This window comes from Protopterus annectens, chromosome 10.part0 (genome assembly GCF_019279795.1).
Source record: "Protopterus annectens isolate FY-2018-M chromosome 10.part0, PAN1.0, whole genome shotgun sequence".
Lineage (NCBI taxonomy): Eukaryota > Metazoa > Chordata > Ceratodontiformes > Protopteridae > Protopterus > Protopterus annectens.
Genome location: NC_056744.1, coordinates 1,165,604,895 through 1,165,621,529, shown reverse-complemented (window position 1 = coordinate 1,165,621,529; position 16,635 = coordinate 1,165,604,895). Strand labels below are relative to the sequence as shown.

General features: G+C 44.0%; 1 protein-coding gene across 2 annotated transcripts in view; it reads right to left on the bottom strand.

Annotated features, from left to right (window-relative positions):
• Positions 1-16,635, bottom strand: part of NSUN4 (NOP2/Sun RNA methyltransferase 4) — a 561,732-nt gene that overhangs the window by 599 nt on the left and 544,498 nt on the right. The window lies entirely within an intron of this gene.

The window sequence follows — 16,635 nt, the reverse complement described above, 5'->3', positions numbered from 1 at the left end:
CAAATCCAAAAGTAAATGTTCTAAAAAGAAGTTATGTTCTTAGCGTAACATTCCATCTGTGTTGTCCATCTTCACTTTCATTAACCTGTGAGTATTGGTTCCAATCCTTAGAACCAATCGGCTGTTTTTTTACTTGAGCTCCTCCCTATACCCACAATGCCCCTCTCCCCCAACTTACCTCAGATGGAGTTTGCCAGAGAAGATATGGCACCTAAACATGTTTACATTTTAGCAGTTACACAACTCTACAATTACCAAACTCAGGAGCTCAACATAAGGAATAGAAACTCCTTTGAATATTCAACCAAGCTTCCCAAAGCCTAGAATAGGGGGATGGGGGATGGGAAGGTTAATGGAAATGAAGATGGACAACACAGATGCAACACTATGATAAGAACATAACTTCTTTATCTGATACTGTCCTCTTCATTTCATTAACCTGTGAGACAGAGTCCCCAGCTACTAGGTTCCAGGGTGGCCTTCATGGAAGTATATTCTGGAAAACAGTACATCCAAAAGCAGTTCTACTCCTGGATATGATGTCCAATTTGTAAAGCCTGAGAAGCAGTCATAGACCTTGTGGAGTGGGCCTTAATAAGCCCTGGTAAGGGAACAATTTTGGAAGAATAAAAAAAGGACTACAGTCTTTCAACCATTTGGCTAGTGAGGATTTGGTAATAGATCTACTTCTTTTTCTACCTGAAAAAGATGCAAACAACTGATCAGACGTCTTAAAGGGCTTGGCTCTATGTAAATAAAACCAAAGCTGTCTATGAACATCAAGCAGAAGGAGGGTACAATTCACCTTTGTTTTGATAATTGGGAAAAAAGACTAGAAGACTGCTGGACTGATTAATGTTCCCTTCCTTAGCCACCTTGGGTAAAAATGAAGGATTGGTGTGCAAGTTAACTCTATCCTTGTGAAAAATCATGTACAGAAATTTAGAAGAAAGGGATTGAAGTCCAGACACTCTTCTTGCAGACATGATAGCCACTAGAAAAAGTTTCCAAAAAAGGAATTTCAAATCCACTGTAGCTGCAGGCTCAAAGGGCGAGTGGACCAAAGCTTGCAAAATCATCATTAGATCCCACAGTGGGGTAGGATATTTCACTGGAGGTCAGACCAGGAAAATGCCCCCAAGAAAAGCTTTACAAAGCTTAGAAGAAGCAAGGGATAAGGAATCAAAGCCAAAATGAAAACTGGATATGGTTGCTAACTGGACATTGACTGTAGAATAACTATCTCTAACACTGAACAGAGAACCAAAAAGTCAAGTACTATCACCACTGGTGTTGTAAAAGGATCTATCTATCTTTGCTCAGCCCAAATAGAAAACCACTTTCACTTGCGTTTATAAATATTCTGTGTTGGATAACTATGTGAGGTTACCATAAATATCTCGAACAGGGGAAGAAAGCCTGAGATATCTTGCCATCATTGGAAGCGAAGAAGCCATGTGGTTAGCTTCAGGCCCTGTATGTCCACATGGGGATAGCCTGATGGGCGAGAGAGCAGATCTGGGACCGGATCAAACCTCATCGGAGGCCAAACCAGATGACACCAAAGGAAAGTGAACCAGGTTTGTCAAGGCCAAAATGGAGCAATGAAGATTACTTTGCTCTGCAACCTGAAAGCTTTCTGTAAAAACCTGGGAATTAGTGGTTTAGAAGGAAAGGCATAGAGAAGACCAGGGGGCCAAGCATGGACAAGAGTGTCCCTGAGGAGGGATCAAGGCAAAGTACCTGCTGCATTTGTTGTTGAAAGGGGATGCAAACAGATCGCAGCAGGGGGGAGATCCCATTTGTGGAAGATTATGTCTGCCATTGACTGATTTAGAGACCACTCTCGTGAGGCATCAGTAATACTCAACTGAGCCGCTCTGCTAATATGTCTGACTACCCTGGAATGTGCATTGCTACCAGAAAGGATTGGTAGAGCTCACCTACTGCCAAACCCTCACTGCTTCTCGACATAGGGGGTAGGACCTAGTTCCTCCCTGTTTGCCGATGTACCAAACTACTGCCACGTTGTCCATTTGAAATGCAATAGTCTCCAGAGGTAGAAAGCTGTTGGCCACTCTTATTTCCAGTAAACTTATATGCAACTTGGTCTCCTGGGACATCCATGTGGTTTGGACTGTTCAACCCACATAATGCCTCCCCACCCTAGCTGGGAGACATCTGTGGTCAACATGGCATTTGGGGATGGAAGGATGAATGGACATCCTTGAGTAATGTCTGCGGAGAGAAGCCACCAAAGCAGAGATTCCTTGCACACTAGTGACAGCTTTATGGTAAAACTGAGAGGATTCATGAGTAGTGACCACTGAACTGCTAACGTCCATTGCAATATCCTCATGTGGAAATGAGGCATGGGCAGGAGAATTGGCCACAATTGAACCCAGTGGCCTGAGAACTAAACTGGCTGGAGGCTGAGGTATGGTTAGAATTTGTCTGGTATGACTTCTTAGATTCGTTACCCTGTCTGTCACCAGATACACACAGGATGTCCTTGTGGTCAGATAAGCCCCAATGAAATCTGTGACCTCAACCGGATCCAACCAGGATTTCTGCATACTGATAGTTATCCCTAGAGTTGGGGCCAGCTGTAGTAAGCAGTCTCTGGCTTGAATGAGTAGACGCCTGGTTGGAACGATCAGAAGCCAGTCGTCCAGATACAGAAAAATTTGGAAGCCCTGCATTCTGAGATGCGCTGGCACTACTGCCAAGCATTTGGTGAACACCCTGCAGGCTGTGGTGAGACCAAAAGTACAGTTTTGTACCTACCATAAATGTAGATGTTCAAGTACATATGCTGCTGCAGTCATCACACTTGGGTTATCCTGCCGTCAAGCGGTCCCGCAGTTGGCCAGAATTCCAAAGCCTTGGTCCGGCGTCGGTTGTCGTCGCTTCTTCCCTGACGTCAGTGCGGCAGGGGTATAAAAGAGGCAGCCGACGCCATTTTCTTCAGTTTTTCTTGCCCCAGATGTCAGGTGCCCCGATCTAGTAAGGCAAAATAAGTGGTTTGCAAAACATACTTTAGAGGAAAAACAATGGTAGTTGTAAGCAAATACACCATATAGATATGTATCCAGAAGGTTGATGAACCTGTAGATAAAGGAAATCACTGCTAGAAAGTGGGGATGGAGGGAGGGTAACCTGGACTGCAGCAGCATATGTACTCGAACATCTACATTTACGGTAGGTACAAAACTGTACTATGTTCATCGTGCTATGCTGCTGCAGTCATCACACTTGGGTTGAGTCCCAAAGCTAAGGTTGGGTGGAAGGAGCTATACTGAGTTTGGCTCAGCCAGGATGCCCTGTAGAACTGCAGTGGCAAAGCCAGCCCTGGATTATGAGTATAGAGGAAGGTGGTAATGTTTGGTGAAGGTGTGTACTGAACTCCAGGTGGCTGCCTCCAGAATGTCCTTTGTTGGGACTCCTCGGAGGAAAGCTGCTGAGGTTGCTGTAGCCCTGGTAGAATGAGACCTAATGTTAGCAGGCACTGGTTTCCTATGGTGAGAGTAGCAAAAGCGGATACAATGAGCTATCCATTTGGAGATGGTTTGTTTGGAAATAGGTTTTCCCTCTGACCCTGCTGCATAGGATACAAAAAGTTGGTCAGATTTTCTGAAGGTCTTTGTCCTGTCCAAACAGTAATGTAGCTGTCTGTGAATGTCCAAAGAGTGAAGGAGTTTTTCCCCTTTATTCTGTGGGTTAGGATAAAAGGTGGGCAGGTGTATGGTCTGATTGAGAGCCACACTGGAAACTACCTTTGGCATGAAGGAAGGGTTGGTTCTTAAAGACACTCTGTCCTGATGGAAAATGAGGAAAGGTTCCACTGCCATAAGCGCCTGCAATTCTGAGACCTTGCGTGCTGAGGTGATTGCCATTAGTAGAGTTGTTTTCCATGATAAATGTTGTAGATCCGCTGTAAAGGCAGGTTCGAAAGGAGGAAGAGTTAGTTTTTCTAGGACAAAATTTAGATCCCATGATGGAATTGGTGGTTTTCTGGGGGGGTCTTATGTTCTTTGCCCCTCTGAAAAACTGCCTTAGTAAAGGGTGAGAGAAAATGGAAGGATCCGTATCATAATGAGCTGAAATTGCTGAAGCATAGATCTTTATAGATGAAAAAGAAAGTCCTTTGTGTAGCATCTCAGATAAATATTGGAGTATTTGTGGAATGTTTGGGATGCCAGGATCTAGACCCTTGGCCTGGTTCCATGCACAAAAACGTTTCCATTTGTCTGAATAAGTTTTTCTGGTGCTGGGCCTCCAGAATGACATTCAGGACATCCTTTGAGAGGAGAGTAGATTGGTAATTTAAGGTATCTTCCATGCAGCTAGGTTTAAGGTTCTGAGTTGGCTGTGAAGGATCTGAGAGTTTTGTTGAGTTAAGAGTTTGGGGAATTGAGGTAAGATACATGGAGGGCTGTGAGTCAGGTTTCGTAATAGCGGGTACCAGTGCTGACGTGGCCAGTCCGGAGCAATGAGGATCATATGTGGTCTGTCTGATCTGACTTTCAGTAGTACCTTTGTCAGTAGAGGCAGAGGAGGGAAGGCGTAGACTGACAATGCTGCCCAACTGAATGAAAGGGCATCCACTTTAGCCAGGGGATAAGTCCTTGTGCAAAACTTTTGTAGTTGGCAATTGCTGGTTGAGGCAAGCAGATCTATGTCTGGTGGGCCCCATGTTTGAATTATCATTGCAAATACTCGTGGGTGTAGTCTCTATTCGTGAGGATCTGTCAAATTTCTGCTAAATTCGTCTGCCAATAAATTTTCCTTTCCTGGCAGGAATTGTGCTTGCAACTGTACTTGGTAAGCTAATGCTGTGTTCCACAAGGCCATTGCCTGCCTGCATAATGGGTAGGAGTGAGTTCCTCCTTGTTTGTTTATGTACCACATTACTGTGGTGTTGTCTGTCCTTATTAGAAGTTGTCCGGATGCAAAAAGTCCTTGAAGGCTGTTAGTGCGTTTTGTACAGCTAGCATCTCCTTTTGATTGATGTGCAGATGCCTTTGGTTTGCAGACCATTTGCCCTGTATGCATTGTCCTGCCATATGTGCACCCCAGGCGTAGTCTGATGAATCTGTTGTCAAGGTTTGCTTTGCTGGAGGTAGTACAAAAGGGAGACCCTTGTTTGCTTGGAATGCTTGAGCCCACCAGAGAAACTCTTTTTGAAGGCAGGGAATGAGAGGTATACTTGTTTCTAGGCTGCGCCTGTGCTGGGACCATACACTTTTCAGGTACCATTGTAGCTTTCTCATATGTAGCTTTGCATATGCAATTAGTTGAATGCAGGATGCCATGTACCCCAATGCCTACAGGAATTTCCTTGCAGTGAGCCGGGTAAAAGTTGCCATCTTTTTGAAGTATTGAGACAGTTGTTCTTGCTTGTCTGGCGTGAGGTAAGCCATCTGGGTCGTTGTATCCAAGCTGGCACCCAGGAAAATTATTTCTTGTGAGGGTATTAGCTTTTACTTCTTTTTGTTTATTGTGTACCCTAGGCAACTTAGCAATTTTGTTACAAAAGCCAGATGCTGTAGTAGGATGTCTTTGCTGTCCGCTTGGATCAGGCAGTCGTGCAGATATGGATAAATTTGAATCCCTTGTTGTCTGCAATATGCAATTACTGATGCCAGGCATTTCATGAATACTCTGGGCGCAGTAGATAAGCCAAAGGGCAATGCAGAGAATTGATAATGCGTTGTACCTGCCAAAAATCTGAGGTATCTTCTCCAATCTTGTCTGATAGGGACATGCAGGTATGCCTCTTGGAGGTCCAACATTACCAGTCAAGACTCCTTGCCCAGCATGGGAAGAAGTTGCTGTAGAGTGAGCATTTTGAATTTGGGAATCTCCGGATAAGTGTTTAGAATTGAAAGGTCTAAGATGGGTCTCCAGGCTTTGTCCATTCTTGGTACAAGAAACAGTCGTGAGTAAAAACCTTGACCTTGCTCTTTGATGGGTACCTCCTGAATTGCTTTCAAGTCCATGAGGGCTGTAACTTGTCTTTGTGCCTCTGCCCATTGGTTTGTTGGCAGATTTGGCATGCCTCTCATCCGTGGTAAAGTGTGTAGGTGAAATTTGTAGCCTCGGGTAATAATATCCAAAACCCATTTGTCCTTTGTTATGATGTGCCAGTTTTGTGCGAAAAGAGTCAGTTTTCCTCCTATAGGTGCTGCCTGGGCAATCTTGCTTGGCAGGTGAAGAGGAAAGTCATTGTGTTTGCTTCCTGAAGGGTTGAGATCTGTCATCTCCCCCTCTTTGAGATGTTGTTTGCCACTGTCTAGGTCTAAAGGGGCCTTGTGTCTGGCCTCTGCCCCTAGGGCGTCTGTACCTGCCCCTTTGGGGTCTGTCTGTAGCAGGAAAGGACCAGTTCTTTGATGGCCAGTTTCTGCTGAAGCATGGAGGTTGTACCTGCAAAAAATCTTTAACTGTTTGCATTGATTTTGCTTTTTCTTCCATTTTCTTTAAAACCTCCTCTGCCTTGACACCAAATAATGCATCCCTTTGTAGTGGAGCATCCAGTAGCTTTGTTTTGACATGTTCTGGCAAAGTTTGCTCTTTTAGCCAAGCATGCCTACGTATAACAGATCCTGTAACAGCTGCTCTACATGAGGCCGCCAAAGAATCAAAACCACATTGTAGGGTATGCTTTCCCACCTGCTCTGCTGCATGCAACAAATCTTGTATCTCTTTGAAATCTGGTTGATCTGTTTGAGGGCTCATTTTCTGCTTTAACTGAGTAAGCAGGTACTGCTGATATTGAATCATGTGGAATTGGCAGTTTAATGCCCTCATGGCTAAAGTGGCAGACGTGTACACCTTTTTCCCCCATCTTTCTAATGCCCTGGAATCTCTTTCAGCAGGAAGAGGATTTTTTGCTGTAGAGGCCTTAACCCCCTTGGGACCCTGGGAAATGGTTTCTGGGTCTGCTGGAGGGCTTTTATACAAAAACTTATGAGAGTCAGGAACTCTGTAATATCTGTCAGGCTTGACTGGAGCTGGTGGTATAGAATCTGGATTTAGGCTAGATTCATTATAAACATCATCCAGAATGTCTAAGACTGGTGGAATAGCTAGGGGTCTATGTTGAGGAAGAAAAAGAAACTCCCGGAGTCTTTTCTTGGAATCAGAATAATGTTGGCCTTCCCAGTGGAAATGCTCTCTCATGGTGTGCAGAGTTTCTCCAAAAGAAAAGTCTTCAGGAGGAGAAACAGAGGGGATAGACTCTTCTGCATCAGAGTCTTCATAAGAAGGGAAGGGGTAATCCTGTTCCTCTGAGCCTGCTGAGGAAATGGATTCCTGGTCAGAAGGAGGGTATTCTTCCTTCAGTCTAGGCCTTTTGTCAGGAGGCGGTTGTGAACCTCTGATAAGGGTGATCAGGTCCTCCGCCATTTTGAGCATCTGTTTTTTAGGCATAGGGGCCTGCGAGGTAGTCTGTGGACCCGTTTTTTTAACTTTAGTTATCGCTTTTAGCTTAGCGTAGGACTTAACCGAGAGAGTCGTCGGTTTAAATACACCTTCGGAAGCTGAAGGTCTGTCTCTAGTATCCGGGTCGCCAGCCGTGCTGGCGTCCGCCTGTTGAGGAGGATCGGGCTCCAGAGGCCCGGTAGTCTCTGAGAGGTAGTCGAATATTCTGAATCCGCGGTAGTCAGGGGCTGCGTAGGCACCTCACCGAGTACCGGGGATCTGGCGGCAGGCCTAACCGAGACCTCGGTATCTTGTCTAGGCCTAGGCTGCCTGTCTTTGCCCTTGCATTTTTTGTACATAGCTGTTGTCGGATGCTCCGACGACATAATATAATAGAATCTTCTACCAAAATAATGTCGGGCGATATCAGCTTGATGCTTGATAGTGCGTTTATTGAACCTAGTGCAAAACCGACAACCAGAGACGTCGTGGTCTGGGCCTAGGCAAGGAATACAACAGGAATGGAACTCTGTCGAAAGATTTTACTCTTCTAACATATTCTGGAAGAATTACACCAAGTTCTTGTAAGCAAGTAAAACAGCTTTATTTTACATGCATGGAGACCTGCTACATGATAGTAGTATGCCAGCAGTCTGGCTACTTGTACTTTGAGTTCTGCTTTTATAGACCCTTCTGCACGTACACACACGTAGCACACAGAACATTCATCAGAAAGTGATAGTTTGATTACTTGTTTTTACCAGCTAGTACCACAGTTATTCTTGCAACATTAACTTTCTTATCAGCAGTTTAAGATTAACTTCTGCATTCCTCAGTGATCAACATATTCCAGAACATTTCAGTTTGCACGCAGTGAACATTTTTCTGCTTAACCCTTTATATACAGAATACAAAATATGTTGAACTTCAGTATTTTTCCACATTTCCCCCCTTACATTTTGTATACTGTTTATTTTACACAATCCCAGATACGTTTTATACCTTCTCATAATCAGAAAAATATGCTTTTGTAGCACTGGCAGAGATAACCTTCGATATTATCATTTTGATACATGGTATGCAACAGCAGCCAAGCAGCAAAAATATGACTGCACCAACACATACAGCAATTAAGATATTCATTAACACAGAACCCCAGTTTCCAAACAGGTTTTGGAAAAAGTCAGTCAAGGGGTTTGGACAAGGTTTAGTCAGTTCAGAAACTTGTTGAATTATTTCAAGATGACTCTGGATTTCATGCTCGTTATCAGGAATGAACGAGCAGCACTCCTCGTGTATGAGAGCGCAAGTACCTCTCTTCGCCGCTCGGGTGAAATCGAGCACCATACGGTTCTGCAACACTACTGTTCTCATCGCCGTTAATTCGTCCATCACCAATTCTAGCACTGAAAATGTCGCATTACTCAGAGTCTCTAACAGTTTTGACAGTTTTCTCAGTTCCCAGATGGATTTTACTGTCCCATACGCTGGCAAAATACCAGCCCAAGCAATTACATCATCACCTAGGTCCATATGTGAGAGTCCTTTGCTGCTGACGTGTGCCAAGTCATGGTGATAAATCCATGATGCATCAATGTTACCTACGGGATTAATAGGTTTATTAAGAGAACGTGCATTTCGTATTTTACCTTGAGGTAATGCATTCACATGTCTGATAGCTGGTATCAGATATCCCAAAAAACAACTTCCTGACCAGCCATATGGTAACCATTTATATGCTTTCCTACCACAAATAAAATAACAATCATTCGTTTTGAGGGTAATATTGGTTGGAAATTCATAACTCCCATTTGGCTTTAGCCCCTTAAATAACAGGCCATATACATACAGCATTTTTACATCAAAACTAGTATCGTTTACATTGATGTCTTTTTTTATAGCTCCAAACTTGGTCTCACACTGCCCTTCTAGGGTACAATTATGAACTATTGTCAAATTACATTGGCTCAGCCCCACCTTAACTTTTCCAATCTTTTGAAAACACACTGTTCCGTTTTGGCCCCAGAAGAGGCAGCCACCTTGTCTCTCAGTGGTACTTCTGTGGTTTCAAACAACAAATTATTCCAAGTATCATTTGTTCCCAGAGGGCTGTCCCTAACATTAAGCCACTATGTACAGTAGGTATTGCAGTACATACCCAACAATTTGAGACATTCATTGAGGATGCATATGCATATTTAATCGCTTGATATGTATTAAAGTTTGGATGCCAGCTGGTGTGTTTGTCTGTTTTTGAATGGCTAGCTTCATTAAAAAACAGAAATGGCCAAAACAGAAATATTACAATCACAATAGTTATAAACAATAAAATATTGCAATAGAACCATTTTCTCTTATTCTCATTATTGTCCTTCATGGTTACTGCTGTCTGTTTGTTCCTCACGGGGATTCAAGTTTTTATCTAACTTAAAATGTTTTACAATTTTACAATGCGTTAGGTGGATCCATGAGGACCTTTCTTTAATCCGAACTGCCATTGGAGTTGCGATCAACACCTGGTAGGGGCCCTCCCATTTGGGGGATGCCCAGTTCTTGCGCTTAATGATCTTGACCCAGACCCAGTCGCCGGGTCTTATTTCCGTGATTTTGTCGTCTCTTGAACCTGAAAAATAATCATTCGTTAAACAGCTGTTAGTATTGGTCAGCATTTTTCTCATGTAATCTGCTATCTCCTCATCCCCCTCACGTTCCGCAGGCAACAAGTTTTGCCACTGCGGACGTATCACGTCTCCGTACAATAACTCAAATGGGGTGACTCCTTTTGAGGTGGGAGTTGTCCGCATGGAAAGGAGGGCTAGAGGTAGACAGGTAATCCAAGACTGATGTGTCTCGCCATGAGTTTTCTCAACTTGCCTTTTAGAATGCCGTTGTGGCGTTCCACCAACCCTGCTGACTGTGGGTGGTAGGCACAATGGTGTTTCAATTCAATTTGGAAAACTGTAGACAGTTTTTGAATGATGTGATTGACAAAATGCGTGCCGTTGTCAGAGTAGATGCGTGTAGGAAGTCCAAAGTGCGGGACGATGTGATTGACCAAAATTTTAGCCACTGTTTGAGCATCCGGATGTGTCACCGGAAAAGCCTCAACCCACTTAGTAAATGCATCTACTATCACTAAAACAAACTTCTTTAGTTGTGCCGGGGTCAATTCGATGAAGTCCATACATATTGTATGAAATGGATAGGGGGGGGTGTGGGAAATGAAGCCGGGGCAACTCTGACCCCTCCCCCATGGTATTTAGCACATACTATGCAGGATAGACAAAAACGTTTTGCATATGCAATGAAACCCTTGGTCCAAAAGGTAAGGTGGATAATTCTAACCATAGCTGCAGGGCCCAGATGGGAAGGGCCATGCACGACTAGTGCTGCATACCTAAAAAGATTAGTAGGCAAAACATATTTATTATCTGGTCCCACATAGATTCCTTTGTTCTGTCTAACACCATACCAAGTCCAGCGTTGTTTTTCCTGTACTGTGCTAAGTTCCTGCATGACTTGTAAGGTTTGTAAATCAAACTTATCTGTTGGTTGTAATTCTGTAGGTGTGGTTTCAAGTGAAAAGGTACTGGACATAGCTGCCTCTTTGGCTGCTTTGTCTGCTAGGGCATTACCAAGTGATACCGGGTCCTTAGCACGGGTATGAGCAGCGCATTTACAGATGGCCAAACCCCGTGGCCATTGGACGGCTTGGAGTAATTCAAGGATTAGTTCTTTGTGCATGATATCTTTTCCCGAGGTTGTAACCATCCCCCTATTTTTCCATTGCTGAGCAAACACATGTACCGTAGAGAAAGCATATTGACTATCCGTATAGATAGTGACATTCCTGTCCTCCGAAAGGAGACATGCCCTTGTCACAGCAATCAGTTCCGCTGCTTGAGCGGATAAGTTCCCGGGGAGTGGTCTTGCCTCTATTATCTGAGTTGCAGTAGTAACTGCATACCCTACCTGCGTGGTGCCTGTTTCTGTTTTGCGTGCTGACCCATCTACAAACAGTGTCCAGTCCGCATGTAGTAAGGGTTGATCTTTAAGATCCGGTCTTGGTAGAACTTTAGAATGTATGAGATCTAAACATACATGCGGGATACCGTCTTCAGCAACGGGTAGCAATGTCGCTGGATTTAAGGTAGTGCATCTCTCAACTGTCATGTGTGGCTGTGATAACAGCGTAGTCATACAAGATAAATGTCTGCTAGGTGACAGAAATGTTAACTTGTCCTGCAGAAGGATGACTGCTACGGAGTGCGGGACTTTTAACGTAAGATCATGGAACAATACCAACGTGGCAGATGCTTGTACCACCAGGGCAGCTGCAATTACTGCTTGCACACAGTGTGGTAATGCTCGTGCTACTGAGTCTAATTTGCTAGAGTAAAATGCCAATGGTCTTAACTTATCTCCATACATTTGCATTAAAACAGATGTCATAAATCCCTGCTTGCAATCTACAGTCTGTATAAAGGTCTTACTGTAATCTGGAAACCCCAATGTCGCTGACCCAGCTATCAGTTGCTTGATTCTAGTGAATGATTGTACTGCCTTGTCTGTCCAGTGCAGCAAATCTTTTGCCACCATCGGTATTGCAAAAATTAAGTCTGATAGCGGGTGCACTTCTTCGGCATAGTTGGGAATCCAACTACGACAGAAGTTCGTAATGCCTAAAAAGGACATCATTTCCTTTTTTGTAGTTGGCATGGGGGCTTGTAAAATAGCATTCTTTCTACTGTCATCTAATCGCTTGCCCTTCCCAGAGATAGTATAACCCAGGTAACGTACTTCTAATTTACAAAATTGTAACTTAGACTTATTTACCTTATGTCCTTCGTGTGCCAGAAAGTGTAGTAGTCGAATAGTCTCGGACTTACAGAGTTCTTCCGTAGTCGCGGCCAGGAGGATATCATCCACATACAGCAGTAGGTGGCACCCTTGGGCGGGTTGGAACTGAGCCAAATTGGTGGACATCTCTTGTGAGAAGATGGTCGGACTTTCGCAGTATCCCTGCGGTAACCTGGTATAGGTATAACGCTTGCCCATAAATGTAAATGCAAACCAAAATCTACTATCTTCCTGCAAGGGAATGGAGAAAAAGGCATTACTGATATCAATTACAGAAAAGTAGTTATCCGTTGGAAGGATATCGTTCAGCAGAATAGACGGATCCGGGACCATGGGGGCCCGAGGTACCACCGCGGCATTTATTGCCTGTAAGTCTTGTACCATCCTCCATGTCCCATCCAGTTTTTTTACTGGAAATAAGGGCGTATTACACGGTGAGTCTGTGCACGGAATTAATACTCCAGCTTTCAAAAGTGCTGTGATTACCGGTAAAATGCCCTCCTCTGTCTTTCTGCTCAAGGGATACTGCTGTTTATGAGGTCTAAATTCTGACTTGGGTGTAATCTTTACCTGTCCTGCCGTTCTAATCAGTCTGATATCGTGCTGACCCTGTGACCATAATGAGTTTGGAATCGTCTGCAATTGAGATTCCTCCATGGGGGTAAGGAGACATAGTCATAATGTCCCAGGGGATTGTATCGGTTCGTCTTCCCAGAGGTGCACGGTCGGTCTGGCTTGTGTAACCCAGTTAAGTTTTTGAACCTGAACGCCGTTACCTGCCAACTGTTCTGGTGTCCATCCTACCCATTCAGTTATTTTCTTACCCACGAGGTACCATGACATTTCTTCACCCTCCATGACTGAAATATGTGTGGTTAATTCATTCTTATACAGCAGCTGCATATCCCTTGTAAGGCTACATGTGACTGCAGAATTACCTAGTGTGTCCCAAAAAAGGCTATGCAATACTAGTTTGGTGACTTTAAAACTAAGAAATTTCTTTTCGTATTCTAAATCAGGTCCGGCACATCTTCTGTAATACATCGTGCAATGTAAGGGATCTGACACCTTCGGACTTTTTATTCTGTATTTGCTTAATGCCAAATTTGTAAGATCCGTCACTACACTCTGGGGGCCTGTCTCTATCAAATCATTACTATACCAGTAATGTAGATCTCCCTGCCCCTCTAATAGCATTGCACTATTTGGTTCAATTCTCCTTGCCACCATCCCAGTGGAGGTTGGGATGGCTGCTATGCCGAACACTTGCATTAAATCTCTTACTAGTAAATTTACTGGGCATATTTTTGAAATTATTACTCGGAACCGTATGGTTTGGTTCGTCTCTGGGTCGGTAAACCACAGAGGTTTGGACAATGGCTCTTTGTAACTACGACCATTTGCTGCTTTTACAAGCACATATTCATCCGAAGTAACATCGGATGATATGGCAGTACTTCTGACTAACGTTCGTGAAGCCCCTGAGTCACAAAGGCATTCTATGTCTCGGCCCTCAACTTGCAAAGTGATCACTGGTTGGGATTCCAATTGCATAGTTGATGCTAGTGCTGTTAGCTTTACCATTTGATATGCCTCATTTTCTGCCATTTCCTGTCCCCACCCATCGTCTTCACTTGTACCTACTTCCCCATTCTCAATTTCTTCTTCTTCCTCATACCCTCCATCTACGTCTTTCTGACCGTCATATAGTCATGTGGTACCACCGGAAGCAGCCATCGGTTTCTCCGGTCCTCTGCAATCTCTGGCGAAATGTCCCTTCTTACCACACTTAAAACATTCCCCCCTCTTTTGCCTACCTTTGAAATCCTCGGAATGACTTACGCCTCCCCGTCCTAGTCCTCTTCCCCTGCCATGCCCTCTTCCGCGGTTCGCGGAACCTTGAACTAACATTAAAGTTCCATCTGCACTAACTGTAAAAGTCTGAGCTTGTTTATCTTTTTTTTCCTTCAGGTATTTCTCAGCATGTCTAGCATACTCCATAAGGGGCTGCAGACGCGCTGTCCTGTGTGTGATCATATGCTTTTGTATAAAGTTACCAATGGCTGTCTTGCAGCCCTTTAGGAATGCATTTTTCAATTGCTGTTCATAGGGCGAGTCATTTTCCTGATTTTCTACCTTAATCAACCCACTATGAGCATCAAAACATTGTGTGAGACGATGTAGATAACTGTCTACGGTTTCGTCATCTGATTGAATGCATTGATTAATGCAAGTCCAATCTGCCTTGGGCTTCCAATGTTCTTCTATTTTATCTAAGAGAGTCTTTATTCTGGTTCTACACACTTCGGAGTTAAAAGGCAAGGCTCCTCCTTCCCCTGGTAGCAGGGGGTCCCAATTTCTGCAAATAAGGTGCCAATCTGGTCCTAGGATTTGCCTTATTACTTGTTCAAATTCTACAGCGTTTAATCTATAACTCATTCTCATGCCCCCTACGTCTGTACGGAATTTACGCATATCTACTTTCGGATGGGGAATCCCCTCTACCGCTTTTCGGATGTCATCACGGGTCCACGGTCGGTAGACCAATATTGTAGGACCCTCGCCTTCTGCCCTGCTTGAGAATTTGCCACTTCTATCAGCGGGTATTCCTCTCCTTCCTGATCTACCTTTTCCTTAAGTTTCCAGTGCCCTCCTCTCCTAATACTTTCGCTGCGTAAGTCAAGAGTGTTGGCGGGCTCTCTCTGTAATATAATACTTGGCGGGGGGGGTCACCCACCGAAGCCTGGTATTGTGGTGGGTCCTGGTCAGGGGGCACCTCGATAACATGTGCAGGGTCTGGATGCTGGATGGGAGGGGTCGAGGGATTCTGGTGACTACGACTGACTGTGGAAATTTCATTATCTTCCTTCTGAATGAAGTACACATCTTTTTTACTTGAATTACCACACCCTTTTTTCGAATTTTGTTCCCTATGTCTCTTATTTGCTTCCTCCAGCCATTTCTGTGCCTGGGGAAACCCCACCTTCTTTTGATTCCTTGTCTTATTTCCTGCCTGTTTGCGCAGTAATCTTACTAGATTTTGACATTCTGACTTATTTAAACATCCACTAAACCCATGATCTTTTTTCCATTTATCTAAATATTTTACGTTCTTTGGATGTAAATCAAACAAACTTTTCATCTTCAGTTTTGTCGTCGCCTTTGGCGCAACTGGTTCCTGTTCCCATTTCTCTTACGAGAAACTATTCCTGTTCCTGAGATCTCTTGTATATGGAATCTATTCACATATACTCCTTATACTTGAGAAAATTAAATTTCTCCCTTGACTAGTCCCTTAAAATTTAGACAAAAATTCCAATCAAAAACAAAAAATAACGTTTTGCTTACCTTTGTGATTCCTCCGCCCTGTTTCGCTGCCACCTCACGGATTGAATCTGGAAAGAGTGACTGGCCTCTAATTTCGACCTGTTTCAGTCGGAGGTCTTTCGTTCGAGGAGAGCCTGATCTCTCTCCACCTGCGCAAGTTTTCAGCCTCTCTTTGTTCGATTCACGCCGTGTAGGGGCCGCCCCAACGTTGGGCGCCAGTTATGTCGAAAGATTTTACTCTTCTAACATATTCTGGAAGAATCACACCAAGTTCTTGTAAGCAAGTAAAACAGCTTTATTTTACATGCATGGAGACCTGCTACATGACAGTAGTATGCCAACAGTCTGGCTACTTGTACTTTGAGTTCTGCTTTTATAGACCCTTCTGCACGTGCACACACGTAGCACACAGAACATTCATCAGAAAGCGATAGTTTGATTACTTGTTTTTACCAGCTAGTACCACAGTTATTCTTGCAACATTAACTTCCTTATCAGCAGTTTAAGATTAACTTCTGCATTCCTCAGTGATCAACATATTCCAGTACATTTCAGTTTGCACGCAGTGAACATTTTTCTGCTTAACCCTTTATATACAGAATACAAAATATGTTGAACTTCAGTATTTTTCCACAAACTCCTTATGAGGTATTTGCTTCCCACAAGTAATACAATTATTAACTTTGTCTGACATCGGACTGAGGCAAGAAAAGTTTCCCCAATGGGGTACTTAGCTTTAAAGAAGACTTCGGCTGAAATTCTGTTCAGAAATCTCAGGAGCTGGCCAACCGGCACTTGCGAACTGCTTCTGCTTCGGGCACCGCGCGGCAAGAAAGACTGAAGAAAATTGCGTCGGCTGCCTCTTTTATACCCCTGCCGCACTGACGTCAGAGAAGAAGCGACGACAACCGACGCTGGACCAAGGCTTTGGAATTCTGGCCGACTGCGGGACCGCCTGACGGCAGGATAACCCAAGTGTGATGACTGCAGCAGCATAGCATGATGAACATTGGGAGTTACCTGTAC